Source organism: Musca domestica, unplaced genomic scaffold, assembly GCF_030504385.1.
Source record: "Musca domestica strain aabys unplaced genomic scaffold, Musca_domestica.polishedcontigs.V.1.1 13, whole genome shotgun sequence".
Classification (NCBI taxonomy): Eukaryota; Metazoa; Arthropoda; class Insecta; order Diptera; family Muscidae; genus Musca; species Musca domestica.
In genome coordinates, this window is record NW_026712172.1 from 3,380,370 (window position 1) to 3,393,076 (window position 12,707).

A 12,707-nucleotide genomic window follows, 5' to 3' on the forward strand; every position below is an offset into this window, starting at 1 on the left:
TACCATTGTGGGTTAAAAAGAGGTTAGGGAATCCTCTTTTAATGCCTCTGTTAAGTTATTGGATTATTTTTACAAAACAATCAGAGGTGGTGTTCTTAGGTTTCTGGCTAACATGTTCCGTTTTTCCAGGTCAGCTAGGAGTACTTAACATTTGAAAAGTCCTTTATTGTACGTATTGCACGTTTGTGGAATTATCTACCTAATAATGCCTTTCGTTTGAGAGTATTGAATCATGTCCTGTATACTGGTATTTATCCCAATTAGTTTTATTTTCATTGCTTTGAGCTTTTATTATCTTCATTTTACTCTTTTTTTATTGTTTACTTTTCTTTATTTTCCCCTTTTATGGTTCACCTTTCTTAAAAAAAATTATTGCTTGTTGCTAGTTATTATGCCTCTATTGATTCATATTTTTAATTTTGTTTTTTTTTTTTTAGTTTTGGCTGGAGAGCCTATTATTACTTGAGTTTCAATAATGTGAAAGTTATTTTGAATTTTCTACTTGGCATTGACTACCTTATTAATATGCCACTCGGAGACCTATTGGTCCATTGTGTTCATCCTAATTTAAGAAGGTAGAAGAATAGAATAGACAGAAGAAAAGGAAATGTATTATCTAACATTTGAAAACTCCTTTATTGTACGTATTACACGTTTGTGGAATTATCTACCTAATAATGCCTTTCGTTTGAGAGTATTGAATCATGTCCTGTATCCTGGTATTTATCCCAATTAGTTTTATTTTCGTTGCTTTGAGCTTTTATTATCTTCATTTTACTCTTTTTTTAGCGGTTTACTTTTCTTTATTTTCCCCTTTTATGGTTCACCTTTCTTAAAAAAAAATATTGCTTGTTGCTAGTTATTATGCCTCTATTGATTCATCTTTTTAATTTTTTTTTTTTTTTTTTATTTTGGCTGGAGAGCCTATTATTACTTGAGTTTCAATAATGTGAACGTTATTTATAAGTTATTTTGAATTTTCTACTTGGCATTGACTACCTTATTAATATTCCACTCGGAGACCTATTGGTCCATTGTGTTCATCCTAATTTAAGAAGGTAGAAGAATAGAATAGACAGAAGAAAAGGAAATGTATAGCGGATAGTGAAGAAGTGAGAATCTGAATAAAGGGTAGAGAAGTTATTAGGTTTGCATCCACAGTGTATCAGCGTGTCGTCCTTAGCCATTTTAGTCTTCTGGCTAACTGAAGAATGGCTCGATGTCGGCTCGAAGTTTGGCAGAATTTGCAGTACTTGGAAGAAGTGAAATAAGGGTGGCTTCACTGAGATCTCAATCCCAAGATCCAGAGCATTCCTGCATTCCAGAATTGCCATAGATTTGATTGTAAATGAATTTAGAGCCTCCAGGGTCACCTGTCCGTCCAGTTCATTGATTCTATTTGCCAGCAGCTCTATGGCCTTCCTGACAGCAAGATTTTTTGCCTAAAAAACGCTACAGTCGTTGTTTAGGTTAAATGATCGTTGGATACTTGGACTTTCACAGTAGACTCCAGCTCCCGTTCCACTTTGAATCTTTGACCCATCAGTATAGATAGCTATTCCGTTAAAAGGTGGAGTGTCGCAGGTCCAGATGTCTCTGTTAGGTATATGGATATCAAGTAGTTCAAAGCTGTGCCTAGATGATATATAATCGCTAGCTATAGCCTGGTTTCCTATACTTTCCACTTACTTGAGAATGACGGAGTGTCCAAAGGGCTGACTCCGCCATTGTCCCAGTTCATTGCGTCGCACGGCACACCTAGCCGCTTGTTCCTATACAAATAAACCTAACGGTTTTAAATTGAGTAGGGTGTCTAGTGCGGATTGAGATGTGCTCCGAAACACGTCTGTAATTAGTAGCGATGCAACTCTTTGGACATTATCAATCTTTTTACTGAAGGTGGTTTTCCCTAATGAGTGCCACCAAACAAGCCCCCCATATGTTAGAATTGGTCAGACGACTGACTCATATAACCAATTGATTATGGGAGGCTTGAGCTCCCAACGTTTTCCTATAGAGTTTTTGCAGGAATAAAGTGCAAGTAAGTCTTTTTCGCTCGCTCCCCGATGTTCCTCTTTCAGCTTAGTTTCTGGTCTGGGATGGTACCGAGACATTTAATTTCCGAAGAAAGACTTAACATAACACCATCAAGCATTGGTAGCGAAAAGTCCATTGCAGCGTTCACATCTGGAGAGTTTAACTAGAGCTCCCTGCATAAGATCTGAAACAGTTTGCGGGAATTTCCCAGCAATCAGCATGACCACATCATCGACGTAAGTCACGAACTTTGTTCCGCCGTGTTCCGCGAAGTGTCGCGGGTCCAGAAGTGGTGAAAGAACCCCTCCTTGCGGGGTGCCCCCAGTGACCGGTTTCCTAACGGGGTATAAGCTTAAGCCGAAATTTCAGTTCCAGTTTTAGGATTTATTTAATCAAAAACATTTTGTATCTGGTTTCATCAAATTTAAGGTAAGTTTGTGCTTCCGTTCCTTTCATTAAGTGCAAATTTTTCTGAATAACTAAAAGGTGCATTCGCCGTCGGCAAAAGTTCATATTTTTCAATACGCGTTTTGGTGGAAGAGTGTCCGCGTCAGTTCAATATTCAAGAGAACTGTGTCTTGATCTCATAAATAGCTAACGTCTCTTTAATTTGTTTCGATTTAAAAGCATTTTATTTCGTTTTTTTTTGTGTTTTTAAGGCATTTACATTCATTCTCAAATCTCTTTCATTGCTACTCAATTCGAAATCGCACTTCATTTGTATTTGTGATCAGCTTTCTTGAAGAACAAGTGACAACAACAATATATTGTTTTTTCGCGTTCTCATTGTTTTCATTCCCGTTGTGTACTGGGATATTGCAGCGACTTCTTTTTGTTGTTTCTTTAGTTCTCCCTAGTCCCTATCATTTATAGGGTTTACCAATTCGAAAGTCGACCTTTAGCACTTTTTTAGTACTCAACTAAATATAGGCGTCGCCAAATCGATTTTGGTACTCGTTGAACCGACAAGTAACCGGTTACACTTTATTCGCAAAAGTTTTTTTTCATTTTTCATAAAATTAAATTCGTTCTAAATATTGTTTTACGTAAATACTTACATATATTGATTTTAGTATTATTTCTTCACCAATAATTATTTATTTTCCTGAACTGTATATACTTTTTCTCTGTTTATAATCATAAATTTTCTTCAGGTATATTTATTGAAAATAAGTATTGAAATATATTATTTAAATATAAATATATCTTTTAAAAGTAAATATTATTATAAAATTTTGAATATTTCTCATTATTATTTCTGCAGTTAAATCCTTGTTCGGAATATTTTTGGTTTTATTATATTTAATTCAAATTTGGGATTTTTTTATTTAATTAGTTTTTTTCGCTGTAAAAATTTTGATTTTTCGTAAAGTTATTTGATTTTTCCATTCTTTTTGACAAGTCTTGTTTTCTACTCGATTCGCAATTGTTTATATCAGTAATTTCCTCTCTATATCTGCTCCAAGTAACTTATTTCAAAATGTATCTCGACTCATTTTTTTTGTCTTGTCGACACGATTGTAGGATTTGACTCGGATATTAGAGATAATCTCCTTCCAGTCAGCTCCATTCATTCTATCAATGTCCACATTGAATAAATTAAGTCCATATGGATAAAAATCAAGTCCGAGTATGATACATACATCCGAGATCGTGAATCCGAGGGCAATGGTGACGAAGAGTTGGGTGATGAAGATACAGCTTCTGAATTGGAGACGATTCAATCTAAGTATAAGACAACGTACTTAACTTACTGCAACTTACAGTTGTCTCAGATATCCGAGGAATTAAAATCTGCTTCAATTCCAAAAGAGTTTCCCGTGGTTCCCATCCCAGTTCCTCCATCCAATCCTGAACAGGAGAACTCAGGATATTCTTTCAATTTGCCGCCTTGTGATACGGAGGTATTCTCCGGAGATTAATGTCATGGCCCACATTCCGAGACATGTTCACTGCTGTGTACATAAAAATCCTCGCCTCAGTCCAGTTGAGAAATTATTTCATTAAGTTCACAAAACCAAAGGCGAAGCAAAAGAGATAGTTCAGAAGAGTCCTCTTACTAATAGCAGTTTCTGTCAAGCGTGGACCAGCCTTTGCGATCGCTACGAAAATAAGCGAATTCTCGTAAACGGTCCACTTAAAGTTTTACTCAACCTTCATTCTGAATCGGCTCAGAGTTTAAAACGACTCCACAGAGACATTAACTCATGCATCTCTGTTCTTAAGACCTATGATATTGACGTGGCTAGCTGGGATGCCATTTTCGTCTATCTCTGTCCCAACCGTCTACCTGATTCCACACTTACTCTTTGGGAGCATACCCTCTCGTACAAGTCAAGTATTTCACACATTCTTAACGAATAGATATCGCACTCTAGAATCTGTTTCAGAGATGCGGAAAGGTCTTCCAGGTTCGAGTCAAAAGGAAAGTTCGTCCGATATAAAGTCCAAAGCTTCCAAAAAGTTTAGTTCGTTCCGGAGTAAGGTCTCTGATCCCAAGTGTCCCTTGTGTTCAAACGAGTCTCACATAATTCGCAAATGTCCGAAGTTCTTAAAGATGAATTATGATGCGCGCATTTCTGAGATCAAACGGCAAGGTCTGTGTCTCAATTGCTTTTCAAAAACACATTCCGTAAAAATTGTCCCATCAAACATAGTTGCTATACATGCAATAAGCGCCATAATACTCTTCTGCATAGAAACTCTACGCATTCTTCTTCCTCCTCAGCACCATCTACATCTAGCACTGCTCCAAATTCAACTCTCAATTCCAACTCCGCTCCATTTTCATATTCTGAATTACAGTCCGCTAGCAGCGGAATAGTGACTGTACAAAATTACTTTGCTACTAGTGTTCAAGGGGTATTACTAGGTATGGCGATTGTTCATAATGCTGTAACATATTCGGCTCGTGCGCTCTTCGATTCTGGTTCTGAGGGAACTTTTATAGCAGATTCATTGTTTAATTAAACTAAACTGCCTTACAAGCGCATGAGTGCTCAAATTTCATGTTTGAATAATACTACTTCTGCTAGTGTACGTAAACAGTGCACATTCGTTCTTTCTTCGCAATATGACAACAATTTTGAACTAACAATTGCTGCCTTCGTAATTCCTAACCTTTCTGAAAATCTGCCAAGTCATTCTATTCCGACTTCTTCGTTCAAAGATCTTCCAAATATTTCGTTGGCTGACCCTAACTTCTACAAGAGCTCACAAGTTTACATACTTTTTGGTAGCGATGTGCTGCCAGCCCTAATGCTTTCTAATTCAAGATCAGGCATATGTGGCTCTCTTCTGGCCCAAGAGACAGTCTTCGGATGGATCTTGACGGGCCCCATAGGTAAGAATTCGTCCAAGGTCGTCCTCATAATCTCTAATTTTTGCGAAATCTCTTTGCATAAAGAGATTTAACGCGTTTGGGAGGTGGGGAATCTTCCAAGGAAGAACTTTTTGTCCCCACCCGATAAATTTTGCGAAGATCTTTTCAAATCAACTACAACAAGTACTACTGACGACAAATACATGGTTCGTTTACCTTTTAAGGAGACCAATTTTAATGGCGAAGTTTAAGGCATTCCAGGTCCAGTGCTATGGCTCAGTTCAGGAATGAAGCTCGACTCATGCGAACTCCCGATTTTAATAAGGAATATGATCGAGTCGTTCGAGAATACTGTGATCTAGGCCATATGCGCTTTATACCCCATTCCAACGTTTCATCCGGTCCTATGGACATGCAATATGAGGACAATTCTGGCCGATATTCCGCCTGAGCATCTCCTTCGACAGGACTTTCTTGAGTTCGAAGAAAGAAGTACGGCCAAAATGTTATGCATTCGATGGGATGCTAATTCCGACTCTTTCCTTTTCAATGCCAAACCTTTTTTGAATTCGTCCACATATACCAAACGTGTACTTCTGTCGCATATAGCGAAATTGTTCGATTCAGCCGTTTGGTTATCTCCATGTATGGTTTTGGCAAAAATTATGATGCAGAAGATTTGGGCCTCGGGTATCGGATGGGATGATTTATTTTCTAATTATATCGTTTCCGATTGGTTGCATTTGCAAAACGATTTTCCGTCCATTGATAAAATTCGAATTCCGCGCTGTATAGATTTCACTCCTACCAGCAATATTCAATTTCACGGCTTCTGTGACGCGTCGGAGAGCGCGTATGCAGCGACCTTGTACATTCGTGTATCTTCTGGTGCATCTATTTCGACGCACCTCCTCTACTCAAAGGCGAAATTAGCCCCATTAAAACTCGTTACGTGGAGCTGTGCTTCTGGCTGAAATGATCGATAGTCTTCTTCCTGTATTGGATGTCCCGTCCTATTCCATATTCTGCTGGACGGACTCCTTTCGTGGTCTTTCGTGGTTGGGTAAACCACCTTGTTTCTGGAAAGCTTTCGTAGCAAATAGAGTTTCACCATTATTAAAATTGTTGATTTATCTAAATGGCGTCATGTTTCTTCTGAGACAAATCCAGCTGACCTGGCAAGCAGAGGCGTTTTCCCGTCAGACCTAATTTCGTACATATATCCTTTGACTAGCGATGAGTTGAATCTAGCAAGAAATCGTTGGAACATCCAATCATCCTTCCGTCCAATTGTCATTTTTCAAACTTGCTGGTTTCTTTCGTTCATTCGGTTACTCTTCATGGTGGTAACCAGCTAGTTCTGAGAGTAATTCGCTCTCAATATTAGATTCCCAAGGTGAAAAACCTCAGCAAGACCACAATCAACAAGTGTAAAGTATACACCCTTTACAAAAAACATTGTCAGAAACAACTAGTGGCAGTCTTAGCCCGAAACTTCCTGCAAGCCTCCCGCGATGGAGTCACTGCCTATTATGCCCAACAAGGACTAATTTGACATTTTATACCTCTGGGTGCTCCCCATATGGGTGGATTGTGGGAAGCCCAGTGTTAAGAGCTTGAAGGCCCACTTCCGTAAGTTTGCAGATTCAATGAAGTTTACATTCGAAGAATTTCCCACTTTGTTGTCTCGCATAGAAGCTTGCCTTAATTCCAGGCCATTATCACCAATTTCCCAGGATCCTTCTGACTTTGCTGCCTTAACTCCCGGGCATTTCCTTATTGGGACTCCTATTCTCGTTCCCGTCTATCCTCAAATTGATACTTCTTCCACTTCCTGTTTCAATCGTTGGGAAAAGTTGAAGGCCATTCACCAGACTTTCTGTTCACGATGGAAAAATGAATACTTGCGTGAGCTTCAGAAACGCAATAAATGACAAACTTCTTTAATAGCTGTCATTGATGACAATCTTCCACCGAACACGTGGCGTCTAGGACGCATTTCGAAAGTATATCTGGGTTCAGGGGGACGTGTACGAGTCGCGGATATAGTTACTCAACGGGGAACTATAACCCGGCCAGTCACGAAACTCGTCGTATTATCCGCCCTAAAACTAATACTTTCTTCCATCCAATATGTTCCTGATTTTTAATCTGTAACAATTCGATATATTCGTTCCTTCTACGCCAAGTAGAAAAAAATGTCCAACAGATCACCATCTCGTGCACGATCAGTAATTCGTTCCAGCGTGGATGGCATATTCTTGCCATGTATGTAAAAGTCGCCATACGTTACGCCTCTGCAGAAAATTTCTCGGAATGAGCATCTCGGGTCATGTCAACGCTGTCGAGAAATACAAATACTGCAGGAACTGTTCATGTGCAAGAACATTCTCACGACAGTTGCTTCTCATCGCAGGGTTGCAAGATGTGCCACAAGCCGCACCATACGTTGCTTCATTCGTAGGCTGAACCTACCAAGCGTCAGCGACGCCCTCAAACCGAAGGTCGCTCCCAACCCGAATGTCGTTCCCAATCTGCCCGCCGACGTCAAGGAGAATTTTATCGACTTATGTTTGGCAGATTCAAACTTCTTCGAGCGATCCACAGTCGACATTATTATTGGTGCCTCAACACCATATTTGGCTGGGCCATTTATTTTATGATTCTGCTTGTGTTTTATTTCTTTCTTTTTTTCAATATATCCCGAAATCCATCTGCGAGAAATATTGTGTTTGCAAAAATATTTCTTTGGTTCGGTTACATCTGAAATCGTGAATCCGAGGGCAATGGTGACGAAGAGTTGGGTGATGAAGATACAGCTTCTGAATTGGAGACGATTCAATCTAAGTATAAGACAACGTGCTTAACTTACTGCAACTTACAGTTGTCTCAGGTATCCGAGGAATTAAAATCTGCTTCAATTCCAAAAGAGTTTCCCGTGGTTCCCATCCCAGTTCCTCCATCCAATCCTGAACAGGAGAACTCAGGATATTCTTTCAATTTGCCGCCTTGTGATACGGAGGTCTTCTCCGGAGATTAATGTCATGGCCCACATTCCGAGACATGTTCACTGCTGTGTACATAAAAAATCCTCGCCTCAGTCCAGTTGAGAAATTATTTCATTAAGTTCACAAAACCAAAGGCGAAGCAAAAGATATAGTTCAGAAGAGTCCTCTTACTAATAGCAGTTTCTGTCAAGCGTGGACCAGCCGTTGCGATCGCTACGAAAATAAGCGAATTCTCGTAAACGGTCCACTTAAAGTTTTACTCAACCTTCATTCTGAATCGGCTCAGAGTTTAAAACGACTCCACAGAGACATTAACTCATGCATCTCTGTTCTTAAGACCTATGATATTGACGTGGCTAGCTGGGATGCCATTTTCGTCTATCTCTGTCCCAACCGTCTACCTGATTCCACACTTACTCTTTGGGAGCATACCCTCTCGTACAAGTCAAGTATTTCACACATTCTTAACGAATAGATATCGCACTCTAGAATCTGTTTCAGAGATGCGGAAAGGTCTTCCAGGTTCGAGTCAAAAGGAAAGTTCGTCCGATATAAAGTCCAAAGCTTCCAAAAAGTTTAGTTCGTTCCGGAGTAAGGTCTCTGATCCCAAGTGTCCCTTGTGTTCAAACGAGTCTCACATAATTCGCAAATGTCCGAAGTTCTTAAAGATGAATTATGATGCGCGCATTTCTGAGATCAAACGGCAAGGTCTGTGTCTCAATTGCTTTTCAAAAACACATTCCGTAAAAATTGTCCCATCAAACATAGTTGCTATACATGCAATAAGCGCCATAATACTCTTCTGCATAGAAACTCTACGCATTCTTCTTCCTCCTCAGCACCATCTACATCTAGCACTGCTCCAAATTCAACTCTCAATTCCAACTCCGCTCCATTTTCATATTCTGAATTACAGTCCGCTAGCAGCGGAATAGTGACTGTACAAAATTACTTTGCTACTAGTGTTCAAGGGGTATTACTAGGTATGGCGATTGTTCATAATGCTGTAACATATTCGGCTCGTGCGCTCTTCGATTCTGGTTCTGAGGGAACTTTTATAGCAGATTCATTGTTTAATTAAACTAAACTGCCTTACAAGCGCATGAGTGCTCAAATTTCATGTTTGAATAATACTACTTCTGCTAGTGTACGTAAACAGTGCACATTCGTTCTTTCTTCGCAATATGACAACAATTTTGAACTAACAATTGCTGCCTTCGTAATTCCTAACTTTTCTGAAAATCTGCCAAGTCATTCTATTCCGACTTCTTCGTTCAAAGATCTTCCAAATATTTCGTTGGCTGACCCTAACTTCTACAAGAGCTCACAAGTTTACATACTTTTTGGTAGCGATGTGCTGCCAGCCCTAATGCTTTCTAATTCAAGATCAGGCATATGTGGCTCTCTTCTGGCCCAAGAGACAGTCTTCGGATGGATCTTGACGGGCCCCATAGGTAAGAATTCGTCCAAGGTCGTCCTCATAATCTCTAATTTTTGCGAAATCTCTTTGCATAAAGAGATTTAACGCGTTTGGGAGGTGGGGAATCTTCCAAGGAAGAACTTTTTGTCCCCACCCGATAAATTTTGCGAAGATCTTTTCAAATCAACTACAACAAGTACTACTGACGACAAATACATGGTTCGTTTACCTTTTAAGGAGACCAATTTTAATGGCGAAAGTTTAAGGCATTCCAGGTCCAGTGCTATGGCTCAGTTCAGGAATGAAGCTCGACTCATGCGAACTCCCGATTTTAATAAGGAATATGATCGAGTCGTTCGAGAATACTGTGATCTAGGCCATATGCGCTTTATACCCCATTCCAACGTTTCATCCGGTCCTATGGACATGCAATATGAGGACAATTCTGGCCGATATTCCGCCTGAGCATCTCCTTCGACAGGACTTTCTTGAGTTCGAAGAAAGAAGTACGGCCAAAATGTTATGCATTCGATGGGATGCTAATTCCGACTCTTTCCTTTTCAATGCCAAACCTTTTTTGAATTCGTCCACATATACCAAACGTGTACTTCTGTCGCATATAGCGAAATTGTTCGATTCAGCCGTTTGGTTATCTCCATGTATGGTTTTGGCAAAAATTATGATGCAGAAGATTTGGGCCTCGGGTATCGGATGGGATGATTTATTTTCTAATGATATCGTTTCCGATTGGTTGCATTTGCAAAACGATTTTCCGTCCATTGATAAAATTCGAATTCCGCGCTGTATAGATTTCACTCCTACCAGCAATATTCAATTTCACGGCTTCTGTGACGCGTCGGAGAGCGCGTATGCAGCGACCTTGTACATTCGTGTATCTTCTGGTGCATCTATTTCGACGCACCTCCTCTACTCAAAGACGAAATTAGCCCCATTAAAACTCGTTACGTGGAGCTGTGCTTCTGGCTGAAATGATCGATAGTCTTCTTCCTGTATTGGATGTCCCGTCCTATTCCATATTCTGCTGGACGGACTCCTTTCGTGGTCTTTCGTGGTTGGGTAAACCACCTTGTTTCTGGAAAGCTTTCGTAGCAAATAGAGTTTCACCATTATTCAAATTGTTGATTTATCCAAATGGCGTCATGTTTCTTCTGAGACAAATCCAGCTGACCTGGCAAGCAGAGGCGTTTTCCCGTCAGACCTAATTTCGTACATATATCCTTTGACTAGCGATGAGTTGAATCTAGCAAGAAATCGTTGGAACATCCAATCATCCTTCCGTCCAATTGTCATTTTTCAAACTTGCTGGTTTCTTTCGTTCATTCGGTTACTCTTCATGGTGGTAACCAGCTAGTTCTGAGAGTAATTCGCTCTCAATATTAGATTCCCAAGGTGAAAAACCTCAGCAAGACCACAATCAACAAGTGTAAAGTATACACCCTTTACAAAAAACATTGTCAGAAACAACTAGTGGCAGTCTTAGCCCGAAACTTCCTGCAAGCCTCCCGCGATGGAGTCACTGCCTATTATGCCCAACAAGGACTAATTTGACATTTTATACCTCTGGGTGCTCCCCATATGGGTGGATTGTGGGAAGCCCGGTGTTAAGAGCTTGAAGGCCCACTTCCGTAAGTTTGCAGATTCAATGAAGTTTACATTCGAAGAATTTCCCACTTTGTTGTCTCGCATAGAAGCTTGCCTTAATTCCAGGCCATTATCACCAATTTCCCAGGATCCTTCTGACTTTGCTGCCTTAACTCCCGGGCATTTCCTTATTGGGACTCCTATTCTCGTTCCCGTCTAACCTCAAATTGATACTTCTTCCACTTCCTGTTTCAATCGTTGGGAAAAGTTTAAGGCCATTCACCAGACTTTCTGTTCACGATGGAAAAACGAATACTTGCGTGAGCTTCAGAAACGCAAAAAATGACAAACTTCTTTGATAGCTGTCATTGATGACAATCTTCCACCGAACACGTGGCGTCTAGGACGCATTTCGAAAGTATATCTGGGTTCAGACGGACGTGTACGAGTCGCGGATATAGTTACTCAACGGGGAACTATAACCCGGCCAGTCACGAAACTCGTCGTATTATCCGCCCTAAAACTAATACTTTCTTCCATCCAATATGTTCCTGATTTTTAATCTGTAACAATTCGATATATTCGTTCCTTCTACGCCAAGTAGAAAAAAATGTCCAACAGATCACCATCCCGTGCACGATCAGTAATTCGTTCCAGCGTGGATGGCATATTCTTGCCATGTATGTAAAAGTCGCCATACGTTACGCCTCTGCAGAAAATTTCTCGGAATGAGCATCTCGGGTCGTGTCAACGCTGTCGAGAAATACAAATACTGCAGGAACTGTCTTGCACATGAACATTCTCACGACAGTTGCTTCTCATCGCAGGGTTGCAAGATGTGCCACAAGCCGCACCATACGTTGCTTCATTCGTAGGCTGAACCTACCAAGCGTCAGCGACGCCCTCAAACCGAAGGTCACTCCCAACCCGAATGTCGTTCCCAATCTGCCCGCCGACGTCAAGGAGAATTTTATCGACTTATGTTTGGCAGATTCAAACTTCTTCGAGCGATCCACAGTCGACATTATTATTGGTGCCGACATCTATACAAAGATAGTTTTTGACGGTTCGATCACGAGGCCCGGAATGCAACAGCCCTCAACACCATATTTGGCTGGGCCATTTATTTTATGATTCTGCTTGTGTTTTATTTCTTTCTTTTTTTCAATATATCCCGAAATCCATCTGGGAGAAATATTGTGTTTGCAAAAATATTTCATTGGTTCGGTTGCTAAGCGTTTTACTTCTACAGGAAATTGCTGACGAATCCCTGGTATCATAGTGTTACCTGTGATATTCAAGACAAATTCACTAATGG

General features: G+C 40.3%; 1 protein-coding gene across 1 annotated transcript in view; it reads left to right on the plus strand.

Moving 5' to 3' along the window:
* The window catches only part of LOC101891437 (serine--tRNA ligase, mitochondrial), a 372,190-nt gene that overhangs the window by 358,431 nt on the left and 1,052 nt on the right, over window positions 1-12,707 (plus strand). The gene's annotated exons all lie outside the window — the stretch shown is intronic.